Raw genomic sequence first — 16,113 nt, forward strand, 5'->3', positions numbered from 1 at the left:
TTTTTTTGTTAGTGCTCAAACAACTATATTGAATAAGTAGAATGAGTTATTTCCCAGAAACAACGTGGCTATTTCACAGTCCAGTATACAAATTTTTGAAGGGTAGGGTTATGTTGGCAGCTTAATGGTAGCATGGCACATGACCCGATCTAGGTGAACCTTCTTCTGCAGGGGTGTTGGACTAGATGATCTCTAGAGGTCCCTTCCAACCCCTGCCATTCTATGATTCTATGACAGCACAGTGAAAAGTCATACAATAACCCATCTTTGGAGAATCATAGAATCATTACAGTTGGAAAAGACCTTTAAGATCATTGAGTCAAACCACTAACCTCACTCTGCCAGGCCCATCACTAAACTAACCCATGTCTCTCAGCACCTCATCTATGCATCTTTTAAATATCTCTAGGGATGATGACTCCAACCTGCATCTCTTGAGAACTTTGTAAGCTGAATAAGATGCTGCGATCCAGCTGAGTACAGGAAGTGGATCCATGCTGCCAGTATGAACTATTCCCAACTCTGACCTTGAGTTTATTTACTGGGGAAGTCATTTAGCTTGTTACATCTGAGTATGAATCTAGAAAAATACATGTCCAAAGAGGAGTGGATGTGGGATGGGGACAGGCAAGAAAGGACAAGGTGAACTCATCTGTTTACATGATGGTATAGATGTCACAAAATCTAACTGATGAACACAGCAGGCAGTTCATTACAGCCTCAAATGTCTTTACATTCATATCCCACTTATTGCGTATTCCACTGTAGAAGCAATGTGTCTTCAAAAACAAGTGAATATAGAGTCACTCAAAATAAATGAGCTTTCTTCCAGGATTTTATAGCTGCTATCAGTAATATGATACTACACTTTCCATTGAACAGATTCTTATGCACAAATTATTACTACCTTTGAATCCAAGTGATCAACATGTCAAATTCTACTACTGTTCCAGTGATTAAAACATATTGTGAACATTTTACTTGCACCAATAATTTTTAAAATCTTATTTTGTTTGTACAAATTCATGTAAATTATGGCATGTTAGCACGTACAAACTTCAAGAAAATAACTGAATTTTCTACTGATTTTAAGTTGGTAGTGCATCCAAGAAGACAATTTGCAGCATATTATCTCAAATTCAGACACAGAACAAATCTCTTTCGCTCCTTTGAACTGTTTCACATTATACAAACTGGTAGTAAACAGTACTTCTGAGTGGAGCTTTCACGTAAGACTTCATGATTAGCTACAGATCTTCATAAGGAGCACCAAAAAAACAGGGACAATAAAACTCAGAAATAATTTGGAATTGTTGATTTCTCCTTCTTTCACAGGTACAGAATTTTCACCAGTCCTGAGCAGCAGCCTCACTGGTAACTCTGAGGGACCTTCCAACTACTATGAACAACCAGTGAAACATTCATTATAACCATTATTGTTTTCAACAATGTCAGAACAGCACATGGAAGTCCAGATGGACACAGCATTTTTATGCAAGAGATGGCTACTAAAGTATCATTTTCTAGATCTGTTGTAACAATTTTTTTAAAAATACCTATACATACAAAATATTAAAATTTCTTTTTAGACATTGGTACAGTGGCAGGACTGATGAGCCCCTAGAAGGTGCACAATAGAAGGTAGGAAGAAAAACAAAGAGAGAAAATCAAAGGGAAAGACATGGATTACATAATCCCACAATAGAGCAGGCTAGCTTAGTTGCAGGAAGTCAATGGAGGAAGGAGTTATTCCACATACAAATAATATTCTGGGTGAAGAGATGACTTTGACATTCAGCATTTCCTTCTCTCATTTCTGCAGTAAATATTTCAACGACTCACTTCAATGTAAACAGTAATTCCTGCTCCAGTTTTGTGTATTCTATCTCCTATCTCAGTCATTTTCCACTTGAGGGACAGCAGCCATTCATGGCCTGTCATCAGCAACTGCTGTTCAGTTCAGCAGCATGAACTTCCCATCAGCAAACATTCAAACCAATGCATCTCCATGCCTGCATGTGTTTCTGATTGGGTTGGCTAGAAGTTAAAACTCAATTTAGTTCTCCAAGTGCTAGAATGACACCAGGTCTGTAAGCAATATTGCTTTTACTACTTCTCCACTTTGCTATGCTCCTTGTAAAAATGAGCTCAGTTTGGACAGCTGAAATATAACTCTCCACCACTCATCTAGGATAGGATGATTTGCCAGGAAATGGCAAGATACAATGCACAACTCTTATAGAAAAAGTTAATTGATGGTGTAATCTCTATTCTGTATAAAACCAATACTCTCACTTCTCTCAATCAAATACTTCCATGTGCTCTGCTTGGATTTGCTACCTCTTTCAACCTGTGATTTGTTCTTTTGTTTTGCAATTCCCTTCTCATCCAAAAACCCCCGCAGTACTTCCCTTATTTCCTACTTTTCCAAAGCTATCACTCATATGTAGCTCCTCAAATTAAAATCCCTTCTGAATTAAAATCCCTTCCTCAATGGCTTACTTTCTATCCTCCATAAGGCAGCCAATCTTCTTCTCCATACTCATCATCTTGGTTTCACACACATTTCCTATCAACTCCATCAAATTCTGAGTTCCCAAACCCCTTATCTCATCATTCTCTTCATCTTCTAAAATCCTGCCTTGACCTATTTACAAAACACATTTTCTCCTTTGTTCCCTGACAACCTTTTCCTACTGCTTTTTCAGTTATTCCATTGGTATTCCCCTCTATCTGCCTTTCTCAACACCCTTGTAAAATTTGTCAGAAAACCTCACATATTTACCCTTTATCTTCCCTATCTCCAAGTCATTCTTCTTCTTTGTCATGCGCATTTTCTCTCTTACTCTCCCAAATCTCCTTTTCTTATCTCAAACTTCCTAATCTCACATTTCTACAGCCTCCTCCAGTATCCAGCTCCTTCTGGGTCCTCCTAACCCCTTGTCTCGTCTGGGCTCCTGCCACGCATCTCAGAGACTTCCAGAAGCACAGCACTCAAGCCTGTACCTCCCAGACCCGACCCCGACCCCGACCGTGACCGGTCCTGCCACCATCACCCAGCCTCTGGCCCGGGTGAGGCGCGGCGGGGGCGGGGCCAGGTGCGCCCGCGCATCCCTTGGCCCCAGCGCAAGATGCGCCCTCCAGAGGTATCGCGGCCGCTCGCTGCGCTGCCCTGCCCTGCCCTGCGCTGCCCTGCCCTGCCCTGCCCTCCAGCGACCGCCGGCCCCAGGGACCTGCCGCGTGCGGCAGACGAGGCTGCGCCGTGGTGAGGGAGCGGTGTGGTGACGGGGGCCGGCGAGAGCCCCTGTACCGCACGGGGTCGCGCCCTGCAGCGCCACGGAGAGGCCGGCGGTGCGGCCTCGCCTGGCGCCTGCTGCCGGGCAGAGGGCGGGAGCTGCGGCGGGGCGCGCGCCCCCTCACGCACCGCCACGCGGCTCCTGGGGCTGGGCGCCCATCTCCCTCCTGGCGGCCTGGCGGGCGCGGAGTGGGCTTCCACTGACCCGCAGCATACTTGTGCAGCGCCGTGGGGAGGAAAGGGGGATGGCGTGGCTCGTTTCCCGCCCCCTGCTCGGCCTCTGCTCCTCCCTCCCCCTGTCCCGCCCCGCCGCGCCGCCGAGGCTGCGAGAGCGGCGCCCGCCCAGTGCCGGGGCTGCCGCCCCATCAGGACGGGGGGAGGTGGTGCTGCTGCCTGCGGGGAGGGAGCTGGATGAAGCCTTGTGCCTCAGGGTGGGTTCGCCAGCCCCTTGGGCATGAAGGGGACCGTGGGAACTCTGCCCTGGCCAGCAGCCGGTCGGGGGCTTCAGGTAACCGCCCCGCACGCTTTCCCCCTTGGCCGTGCTTGCTTCTCCCCCATCTCGGCCCGCCTCGAGTGCCGGGAGAGGGAGGCCAAGTGTCATCTGAAAAGTTATCCTCCCACCGCTTGCCGAGGGCCAGAGGAGAAAGGCGAGGAGGCGGTCCTCGGTGTAGGGTTGCACATCGGTTTATTCGGCAAGACACGCTTCTTACACCAAAACCTCGTTACGGTCCCTGAGCTTTTCGTGCTGGGTGTGAGGCGGGGAAGGTGTTTAAAGCGTGGCGTTTGTGCCGGGATCCCCTCGGCTGGGCGCCCGCAGCTCGGCAGCGCTGGCAGCCGCGGCGCTGCGGCCGGCAGAAAGTTTCCCGCGGCGGTGAGGGGCAGAGAGAAGCGGGAGGTGAGCGTGGGGCGGGGTGTGCGTGGGGAGCGGGTACAGCCTGTCGCTGGGACGTGCAGCGCGCTGCTGCCGAGGGACGGTGGGCGCTGCTAACAGCAGTTGGCTGAACTTGTTTCATTCTTGTGTGCTTAGTGGCTATTTGTTACCGAGAGGTAGGATTAAGTAACCGTAGAGATAATGTGTCGGCATCTTCAATAGCCACATTTTAGTCTTCTGTGAAACCTGGCTACCTGTGTCCGCTTAGATATGCTTAGGGAAAGAAAACAAGCAACAAGATATTACCTGAAAGAAATGTGTAACAGTACACCTGAGATTTCAGTATGTGTTTTGTGTTGCATGACATAACTGTAAATGCACTGCCGTTCTTTTTGAAACACACTTTCAAAAAGGGTGGGTTTTTTAACGGAACAATTGTGGATTAAGTATAAACTTTTAATAAAATACAGGGATTATCATTAACAGTATTGGAGATTAAGTCTCACTTTAAATATTTCACAACTGTTTTCTTCCCTCTTTGTTTATAGTTTATATAAAAGAACTGTATGTCAAACATTTTTTTTTCTCACTTCTTCTAAAATCATTTAAGTAGTAAAAAGTGAACAGAGTGTTCCACAGAGCTTCTAGGTACCTTTGCTAAAAAAGTAAAAAAAACAACATTGAAGAGCCTCAAAGGAAAACAAAGAAACAAATCTATGCCTTCAACAGCCTCCTTCCTTACCAGCCTGAGCAAATAAGTGTTCATTGCAAACTGCTTTTAGGAGTAAGGTGAGGTCTTTGTTATAGAGAATGTTCTGCACTAACTCCCATGGTTAAAGTGGAGATAGACCTAAAGAATTGCCAGCAGCAGTTCTGGTTTACTTGCAAATTTTCAAGTACCAAGATAATCCCACAATGTCTGTTGCAAAAGCCAAAGGAAAATCTTAAATGCAATGTGCTTAAATTCATTTGGTCAGAAAAAGTATGTATAGCTTTTTGGTTTGGGATTGTGGATTTTTGTTTTTTTAATACTATAACAAATTCAAAAGTCTGCATTCTAAAGCAGACCAGATTGAGCAGCGTACATCTGTTACTGTAGGTAGTGCCTACATTATACTTAAGGTGATTTTCAGATTGGGACTTTTCTTAATAATAGTAATGATGTTCCCTAAGAAGGGCTATCACAGTTAATGACCCGATGCAGCTTTGTGACTGCTTTATGAATGCTCAGTTTTTATTAATGGATTTTTATATTGCATTAAGCAGAGAGAAGGCTGAGGAAAGAGGAGTATAGACATGTATAAAACTTGATATGCTTCCCACTTTTGTATATTTTGTTCTTTGGTTGGGGTGGGGTTTTTTTTTCCTCATTGTCAGCTTCAAATGTAACATCTCTCAGGGCTTTCAGGCAAGTGGCAGATTTTATTAAACACATGAAACAATTTTCTATTGTAAAATGTTCTGTAGTTCTTACTTCCTCAGAAAGATAGGTATGACGAGGGAATTATCATTTTTTTTGACAGCATGACAGTTAAAACTTGATTTGCACAGGAGTGAGCATGTGCAGTGCATTAAAAGAAGGTGTCATTCAAAACTATCATTGACTAAACTTTCAACACATTTTTTATTAATATATTGCTTGCAAAATGGCTGATAGGATGTAACTAAGAGGTAAGAAGAAATTAATGTAGTGATGTAGGGCCTAACTTAAGATTTTAATTACAGGTTTATTATTTGGATGCCTGTGGATTTAGTGCTCAGTTCTGTAAACAGGTACTTGAGTTAATTTTCTACATATTATCTCAAACTCACAAAAGTAATGTTGATGTAGCAGTGCTTAAGCTACACAGAGGTGGAGTATGAAATGCTTTTTACTAAATTTACTTTTTTTCTGAAGCACAATACTTCATTTGCTAATAAGCTTTCTGTTCTGATAACATGTCTAAATTGTATGTATCTATGACTACCAAAAGCTGAGCTCCTGGCAGAAGACAGAAGGTTAAATGGAACAGTGTGTCGACAGTAGTGATGTAGTAGTACTGCTATACTTCAAAGCTTTCTCTTGAAGACTTCTCTTGAACTATGATAGAAAATATGTTAATTCATTGTTAAACCTTTCTTGTATGGTGGGACTAGGTAAAATCATGGTGAAACTAATAACTGAGTGTAGTATTTCTGCAGAAGCAAGAGACTGTTGCAAAATAGAACACTGAATAAAGAAAATTCCATCTTGGTTACAAGCTCAATGCCTAGACACTGAGGAGTACATGCTATAAATCTGCAGAAAGTGAGTGCTATCTTTTGGGAAAGGATTCCTTCTGCTGGCCACAAACAAGAAGTATCCCTGCAGAATGAGCAGAGCGAGCTCTCACTTTGCATGTTTATTCTGGGTGTCTTTCCTTGTCTTCTCTTATGTTTCCACTCAATATTTCCATTCTTTTATGCAAAAAAGAAAAAAAAAAAAGAAAAAAAGTGCTATTGCTGATCACTTTTAGCTCTTGATATCTCTAGCCACCAAAATAACTGCTTTAAAGACTAAGCTACATATTATTTGTCCTTATCCAGTATTTTCTCAGTTGGTTATTCTTAGCTAAACTATTTGCCCTCTTGCATTGCCTTCAGTTTATCGTGTTTATTCTGAATTTTATTCCTGTATACAAGGACTTCTAGCTCTCATTGGGCTAATGTCACACTCAGATTTAACAAGTGTACTCTGCCATTTAAGTTATGAATAAAGTGACAAATATTAACTGTCAGGATAGACTGGAGGAACTCCTCTTAAGAAAGTCTTCCAGTTTGTCAATGAATTGGTAATAACAATTCTCTAAATATGATACTGTAACCTATTTTTAAAATAAAAACAATTAAATGAGTTTCAGTCCATAGGTGCTATATGAGTGTATAAATAGGGGTATTATTGTCCACTATTATAAATCCCAAAGCAAGAGTAGTATTTATTTCTGTTTAAAAGTTTTGTAACAAAACCTCACAGCTTTGAAGAAATGAAAGTGCTCCTGAAGCTTCTAGTTTAGAAATTGTTTTTAATACATAGTATTAAATGTACCTTTCAATCATATCATTTGTACCTTTTATAATTAAATTACTGTCCACAAACTTACTAAGATAATCTAAGTGCTGGTTTTACTTTTTAGTTTCTGAGAGTTATTCATAGTAAGTGACTTTAGTCTGCAAATAATGGGAAATATATCAAATTGCTGGGCTATTTGATTAACTACAATGTTTTAGGTAATTTCAAAAGTACAAACGTTTTACCTTCAATGACCATGTTTATGAAAACATTAGAACAAAACTACAAACAGTGTTAAAGGACTTGATTGTTAGAGCTGCATATTAGCAATCTACAGTCTCTTCACAAATTGTCATTATATTAAATTGTATGTTACATTTACCTAGTTTCTGCTAAATGTGGATGTTTAGAATTAATAGAGTGATGCTAAACATCCAGGTTGGGTTTGGTTGTTTTTTTTTTTTTAAATCAGCAAAGAGGCTCACCATGATCTTCCAAATTAATATATTTGTCAATATTGCTGTTGCTTTAAACCACATAACATGTATCAGCTTCTGAAATTGGAGAATTGCTTTTTGAAACTGCAACGTGTGCAAATTATACAAAAATACCCAGATAAGTTGTTTATTTGTGGTTATACGTTAAGCATTCACTACTTCTGAAGATGAACATTTATTATAAACAGTTGTTAAAACTTCATAACATCAAGTTGTTATGAACCTGGGGAGACAGCCTCTGGTTTTGTTTTGTTTTTTTTTCTAAGAGTTGATCTGTGGAATTTTAATTTTGTATAGTGAACACCATTGATCTTTATTATCATGCAAAATTACTGGTAAAACCATGTTTCTTTGTGTTGTAGAAAGCAGATAGCTTTTAGAATAGGAGTTGTGAAGACAAAGTTTCAAAATTCAAGAAACAGTACGTGTGAAAAACAAAAACATGCATTAATTTAAAAGTGACAAAATAGCATATATATTTCTTTATACTAAACCCAGCAATTTACTTGATTTCAGAAACAAGTATATTCTTTACATAACTGTCTGGCAGTTTTCCCAAAATAAAGTTTCTTTGTTAAGGAGGAATTGTAAACTACTTTGTGACATTATTTGTGGAAAAAAAATGTAACGTGAAAAGTCATGGCATGATACTGTTTCCCTGGCTTGATTTCTTTAGCCAGCACACTTTTTCAGGCTATGAAGTTTTATGTGAAGATTTTTGCTAGGAGATCTGAAGACATCGGTATTTTTTATATATATTTATCACAGAGGTTCACGTACACATAAATAAAAAGTACTCATATCTGTTCCTGATGTCGATTTAAAATTCTGCAAGGATTTGAATGAAACACCAAGAAAAGAGAATCCAAATAGAAAGATATGGGTAATTAAATATTTTTTTTCCTGGAGTTTCTCACTCCACTGTCGAACATAAAGTCTTCAAAATCGTTTGAGAAAGGTCATGAGCAGTCTTAAAAAGAATATGGGAACAGCTATTGTGGAAGTGCAGAGATGACCCGCCACCTCCTCCTCATTATTTGAGCTGCTGCTGGATTCTGAAGACTTCTGTTCTTTAGAAAAAAGGTTCTGTTTTCAGAAAACTATTTACAGTAAAGTCTTACTTTAGGGAAAGAAAGATGAGAAATAACATTTCTGTTCTTACCTGGAAAAGTGGTGCAAAACAAATGAATCATATGATGTTTGTAACAACTAACTTTATCATTGCAATCATAAAGATATATATGTCCAGTTTTAGCACGGCATGGTGTTTTATCTTCTACATCCAGTTTCCTAAGCAGTTGAAGAGTTATGATGAGCAATTCTGACATTCTGTAGAGGAGGGAAGATTCTCCTTTCAAGACCAGTTAATGATTTTAATAAATGATATATTTTAAAGTGGAAAATACATGCTTTAAGGGAGATTCCACTTTTAAGTGACAGAGCAGAATTACCTCATACATATTTATGAATCATTTGCTGGTTTTTTGAAGCTCACTTTCTGCCTTACATTGTCACCAGCTATTCTGAAGTTTTTATTCTACAAATAATGGGGTTTTTGCAATTTTCATTGCTGTTTTCCTGCACCTCCACATATCTACAATGAATTTATACTTTTAAAGAACTGCTTTAAAATTTAAAGGAAGAGATGTGTACCAGATGTGATTGAGGCCTCTGTTGTTAGCAATAAGAGGCCACTTATGTGTATTCTTTGTCTGTTTGTCAAAAGCATCAGGATATCTACCTGTTTCTTGATGTATGATACAGCATAAACAGTTCTGGAATAGTGTTGTAAGAGGTGGGTTTTTTGTGGCTTATCTCCTGACAGAAATAAAGAACACATGCAAGAGAATTATCAATTAATTTCCTCAAAGTTATTAAAATATTTGTTGCCGAAAAGAAAGAGCTGAGTTGTAGCAGAGGAGACTCTTTCAAAGTTACTTAGAAAGCTAGGAAGTAACAATGGAATAAATGGTTATTATTTACCCTGGGTGAGACAGAGATTTTGGGATGAGAGGTACTTGGACGTATGCTGTTTAATGGATTCATAAATTACTTGAAGATTAGAAGTGATAGCTTTAGCTCAATAATAGCAAATTAATCATGGTAGTTGCTACTAAAACAGCATTATTATTACCTAGATAGGTAACTTTCATTCTCAGTAGATGCTTAGTGACATCCCAAGGGATTTTAGCTTTAGCCCTTGCCCTCAGTCATCTGTTTTTGAATACTATGGGACCCTCAGACCTCCAAGGAAGGCGACTCCACAACCCCTCTGGGCAGCCTGTGCTAGGGCTCCCTCACCCTCACAGTGAAATAGTTTTTTCTTATATTTAAGTGGAACTTTCTGTGTTCCAGCTTCATCCCATTACCCCTTGTCCTGTTGCTAGCTGCTATAGAAAAGTTAAAGTTACTACAGTTAAAGATACTGCATTTTAAAGTGCATCATTGATTTCATGTTAATATCAAGTGTTGCATGTTCAGGATTATAGCAAACTGGAGGCTACTGAACTCTTGAATTCTAACTTTTCAAAAGAAAGGCAAAGTCAACTTTACTCAGACCAGCAGTGAACTCCCCCTCCACTTCTTCCCAACTAAAATAACAGTGCTTCAAGGAAAATATATACTTTTATGGGAAAAAGACCTTTTTTTTAAAATGTATGTTATCTTCTTAACAGCAAATTTGACTGATGTCTGAGAGCAAAATAGTGGTCTCGTCAGATCTGCCTTTTAGAGGAAGTCATTATACTACTTCTGAAGTGTCTTCAGTAACCCATCAACATGGGTTATGGGGGTTCTTAATACGGTATAATTATGATATATATATGATTCTACTCTTTGTGCAGCTTGCATCTGCCTTTCTAATGCCTTCTTAGAGACTCTTTTCATGAGAATAGGAATAGATTGCATTTTTTGAAACATTAGCCTTTGAGCAGTAAAGGAAGTATGTATAGATGATGAGAAAATGTTCACTGTCATTGCTTTATTACTCCCATAAGAAAAAGTTAATCTTAAATCTGAGACTTAAAATAAAAGGTACCTTCCTTTTGTACCTCCCTCTTCTTAAGTATGATGCTATGTATCTCTACTATCTTCTAGTTAAACCTAATGATCGCTGAACTGGTCTCAGTTTTGAGACTGATTTTTCTTTTTTGTAATCTATCTAAGAGATGTGATGTATCTCACACTTTTTCTTGGATATGTCACAGTCATTATACACTGTCTCTTACACTACACTTCCCAAATTCTTTGGAATATGTTGTAAACACATGTAAATTATGTCAGTTTTTGGATGAGTATTCGGGATTGGGATTATTTTTTCATGTCTGAATGCTAGGTGAACTTGCAGACAGTTCAGCTGGTAACCCAAACCCAGCATCTATTGTTGTTTGCTCAGCTGAGTCCAAAAATATGCTAATAGCAGATCCATTCAGTCCCCCATTCCAAAAATAATAATAATAAAAAAAGCAAAAGGCAAGTGTGCCAAACAGTGCCAGTAAATTCTTGTCTCAGGTTGCTTTCACACTTGGCACCTGCACATATATCTTTGAGCATGCCAGACTTTTTTTTATTGGTGATGAATGCAAAACTGATTGAAGACTTTGTATCGCCAGATAATAATTTTTGGACATGTGTGCTGATTCATTTGTTTTCTTAGTTCTGTCATCAAGCTGGTAAACAAGTGCAGAATTTTTTTCTCATTTTTCCAGCCCATGTTTCCAACAGACATTTGCTGCATCCACTCTTGGCTGGCAGGCTTACTTCAAGGTCCATGCCTATCCAGAAATCAGCTCCTCATGCAAATATTCAAGAGTTGAGGCCATCTGTGAAATCTGCTTCTCATCTATCCATCATCCACATTGATTGTACTGTCATCTTTAGGTGTAATATCTGACTTAGGGTCAGTCTCTTTACCATCAGTACCACACTGTTTAAGTGATAAGCATGGACTCAGTCTTCTTGCATAGTGTGCAGAAAATCCTAATTAACAATAGAAGTGGCTACACTAAAATACTTCTAATGGCTACACAGAAAATCCCATTTTCATTTCAGTTTAGCTCCATGAGGTTTTGGAATACCTAACAGAGCTAGAGGAATACAATTTTGGATGAATTTTCTGCAATCTCACCTCAGAGCTATGTCTACAATTTGTTAGTTTTTCATGGCAAATATGTTCTTACTGGCCACAAAGTTCTAAGATAGTACAGATTTAGTAGTCAGTACAAGACTACTCCTTGGAACCTGAATTTGTCTTGGCAGGTTGAGCTGCTATGTGTTTTTTCTGCTTCTCACTTATGAGTTGCAACAACTGAGCTAATGTTATTTACAGGGTTTAAGGAAACTACAGATATTTTTAATGCATCTACCATATGCAGACTTTTCATAGGGATAAAGCTACCACTGAAACTTTATTTCAAATATCAAGGTATCTCTAAACCAGTACAACTGTGTGTACAAACAAGATTCTTCCTGTGAATTGTTAACTTACTCTGAAGGAATTTTGAATCCAATTTCAACCTAGTGGGAAACAACCCATTTTCAAAAGCAAAATACGGATTTTTACTTTAGTTGCGTGAATAAGAAATCATTACTGTAAATAAGAAACATGATTTTTGGGGACTTGCATTATAAAAAGGTATTTATGTCTATAAACACAAATATATTCCATATATTGGCCTCTCTTCCGCTTTTTTCTACCTGTAATCTCCTACATTTGTAATCTTGAGTTGTCTAGGAATTATCAATAATAAAGGAAATGGTTCAAAGTGTTTTCACTTTGTAAAGACCCTCAGGTTCTGGAAAAATATTTGATAACTATGCTGCCCCAGTTGATTCTATTAATTTAAAATTACCAGGTTGACTTTTTGAGGTACATAAAAATGTGAGTGCTAAAAATATAAAATGTTTGTATATGGAAAAAAAATATATACATTAGCAATAGATAACCATTCATTTCTTAAATCTACAATTACTTTCTTAAATTCATTTCTTAAATTCTACAATATTCTCTGAAGACAATTACTATATGAAAGCAGCACGTTACCTAAAACTAGTAGTGAGGATATTTTTATTATCTTCAGTCATGAAAAAAAGGAGAAAATGCATACCTGACAACAAGTCGACTGACTGAAGTTGGCTGTAGTAACAAGCTTCCTATGCAATCAGCTGCAACACATCACAGAGAAGTTGCCTGGTCCTGATAATATTTTGAGAAATTGCCATGGCTTTCTCTGAATAACTTTGGAAAATGGATTCAATTTTTCTGTTCATCCTTTTGAATAGCTTATTAATGCAGACGTTATGGTAAAGGAAAGGCTGACATGTCTTTTTCCTCCTGTTAGTTTAGATGTAAACTCATTTAGGATTAAGTACATGAATTACACTTTTTCACAATCAAGCTCTTTAATGAGAAAAAAAATCATGAGATAAAGCTGAGATGCTCCAGGCTTTTGTCACAAGAAAGCAATTGGTACTGCATGAGGAATAGGGACAGCTGGTGGTATCTTCAATAGTCACAGAAGATTAAGGAAATGGGGTGATTTGAATGGAAAGAAAAGATTATCTCATTTTCTTGTAAAACCATCTTGCACTATATCATTACTCTCTAGAATCAGTTGACAGGAACAAATGAGAATCTTAAACTGAAACTATGTGTTGATAATAGGAAGAACACAATGCTGATATGTAAGAATGTCTGAAAGATACTTAGAGCAGTTTCATTTACCTACTCAGACTGGGTATTAAAATCATAATTTTCTGATAAGAGTTCTGGGAAATGGTATACTCTTATGGTAAGTGAAATAAGTCTCCTTAAAGACATTCCTAACATGGAAGGAATGTCTTTATATCTCTACTAAGTGGACAGTAATAATTAGGGATCATAGAGTAGCCTATATATCATTGGAGAGAATCATATTAGGAGTTAGGGATAGCAATCTGCGTAGAGGTAAATGGAGGTGTTCAGGTTTCAGTAACTATTGTGGAAATTGCTGTTACCGTGCTGCCAATGTAACATACACACAGCACAGTGCACAATTTGTATAGTTTTCCGTTTTTAAGTAGTACTATTAAATTTTGCTAAGTTTTGTTGAATTTTTGGTAATTGTTTCTACTCATTATAAAATCATGTAAATGAACAAGATCACGTTCCAAACCCTTTTGGTTCTTAAGGAAAGTAGAAATTTCCCTAAGCTTCCAGTAATGAGTAGTAGCAAGAGCCTTCCATCTACTCCAATGAAATATTGGACTCTTTTCTGATGAGGTACTGCTATCACTCTGTGTTCAGTGATAAAAGATTTCAATAGCTTTTGCTTATGAAGTGCTGAAATGACGGTCATTGCCTTCACGACATCTCTGTTATTTTTATGTCTTCTTTTATGGATGATTTAAAAACTGATTAATAAAAACTATAAATGTTATTATCCATATTGTTTCCTTGTGTGAGTTATCATCACTCATCATCCAAACCTGTTGGTCACATTGAAAGGACAGAGTGCTTTGGCAGGAAAAAAACTCTCTTATGTTCTAACTCTCCTCACCGAGGTAGGAGGTTAGGTGCAGCTGGGTTTAAATTCTGAGTGATGCCCAATTTGCTGCTATTGGTCCAGTTGCATTCACTTTCTATGAACTGTTACCACAGATATACAGATTCTTATGGATTGTTGGGGATAGTGACTGTCTGCAAAAAAGGACATGCTATATATATATATATCTATCTATCTATCTATATATATCTATATATATATATATATATATGAATGATACAGTGTGCAAAGTTATAGACAATACAGTCTGACTATAAATGTTAAATGGTAACTCTCTAGAGAGATTTCTAAGTTTCCCAAAGAAGCACTTAGTCCAAGTCTTACCCAAGGCGTCCCAAGGGAGGAGGAAGAAAGGCTCAGCCCATCAACTGATCCCAGGAGTCAATTTCCATTGACTTGTTCACGATGGTGTCTTACCCCAATATCCCCCCTTTCTTTAGCCATTTTTATACTTCTTTTCTACCTTCAAGATGGAGTTTGAGTAACTCTAGTCATAAATACTTTTATTATGATTGGTGTAAAGTTTTCTTGCCTCACATTTAAAGGTACAGTTTACAAAAATTCAGGATGCAGACTCAAGGAGGAGTGGTCGTACCTTGGAGGCGGGTAGCCTTCAGGATGGAGGTTTTGGTATTCTAATGATGTTATAATGAGCAAAGTTCACACAGAGGATAGCATTTTGTGAAGATTTGACAGACTGTTGGCTCAGGGTACTAAATGTGCTGCTTATGAGTTCTAGAGGACCATCTCATTCCTGTATATCATCACAGAGCCTGGCCACTGAGTCTCTACCCTGCTCCACCCTCAGTGGTATTTTGCAGGGAACTGCTGTGTATTAGATTCTTAACATACCAACTGCACTCTTCTCTTGGACCTTTTTCTTAGAGTGTGAACAATGCTATATCTTTAATATAAGTTTGATTTCTAAATTATTTCCGCTAACCATTCCACACCTATGCAACACATCCCCATATCACTTGAGTAAATGAGAGATGCTGGTGGCATTAGCAGATTGTCCTCTCAGCTCTGTATGTTATTACTAAGCCATTGACACATAATTTTCAATGGATTTACCAGCACTCAACTATTCTAAAAGCCCTTAAAGATCTGAGAATTTTCAGCTGAGTTGCTGATTTTGGAGGGGAGCACACCTTCCACCTAGTTGTTTCATATTCCTTTTTTTTTTGGGTTTTTTTTGTATTTCTGCCTATTTCCCTCTCCCTTGTCCTAATTCATTACCTGTAGTTGTTCTTTGCCAGTGGGCTTTACTGCTGCAGATTGTTTCCATTTTCTCCATTCTTTCTCAGTTCCTTTTGTTGGCTTCCCTCTTCCCATTTCTTGGTCTGTTTTGCATATTGTTCCCCTGTCTTTTACCTCTTCTAAAGGAATCCTATAACTTCTCTGTAGTATAGATAGCTTTTTTTCTTTCTAGTCATTGCCTGAGCATAAGCCAATTGAATTTTGAAAGCCTGGTGAAAAGCTGTCTGGTCTCATTTCATACCAAAATTCCATAGTGAGCTCCAATAACAATGGAGAAAATGCAGACAAAGTTTTACTTAACCTAGAGGAAGATTCCTCATTAAGCAGTTTGAGAAGGTCATCATAGATAAGTAAGATAGTGGTAAAACATTTTGCTATATGATTTGTCTTAAGCTTTGACTTACTGAAGAGTCTATATTATAGTTAGTTAGGAAATTAATACAGTCTTTCCCATCATAGCTGATGAGAAACCCTGAGGTTTGTTTCAATGGGTTTGATAGTTCTAAATTTTGTATGACTCTTCTCCATCATCATTACTGAATGATGGTCTGTACCATTAAGAGATCTTTGGACTTTTTCCATTACAGAAGTGTTTTACAGGCAAGAGAACACTCACTAGT

At 38.5% G+C, this 16,113-nt stretch overlaps 1 protein-coding gene across 4 annotated transcripts in view; it reads left to right on the plus strand.

Moving 5' to 3' along the window:
* The first annotated feature begins 3,651 nt into the window (after positions 1 to 3,651).
* SGCG (sarcoglycan gamma) overlaps positions 3,652 to 16,113 on the plus strand; it is a 126,919-nt gene continuing 114,457 nt past the window's right edge. For 2 of the 4 annotated variants that reach the window (XM_061992683.1, XM_061992707.1), the window contains exon 1: positions 3,674 to 3,803. The gene's annotated coding sequence lies outside the window, so the exon portion shown is untranslated. Of the gene's footprint in view, positions 3,804 to 4,082; positions 4,191 to 16,113 lie in introns of those variants that run through there. The other 2 variants (XM_061992699.1, XM_061992692.1) reach the window with 2 other exon arrangements.

This window comes from Colius striatus, chromosome 1 (assembly GCF_028858725.1).
Source record: "Colius striatus isolate bColStr4 chromosome 1, bColStr4.1.hap1, whole genome shotgun sequence".
NCBI classification, from domain to species: Eukaryota; Metazoa; Chordata; class Aves; order Coliiformes; family Coliidae; genus Colius; species Colius striatus.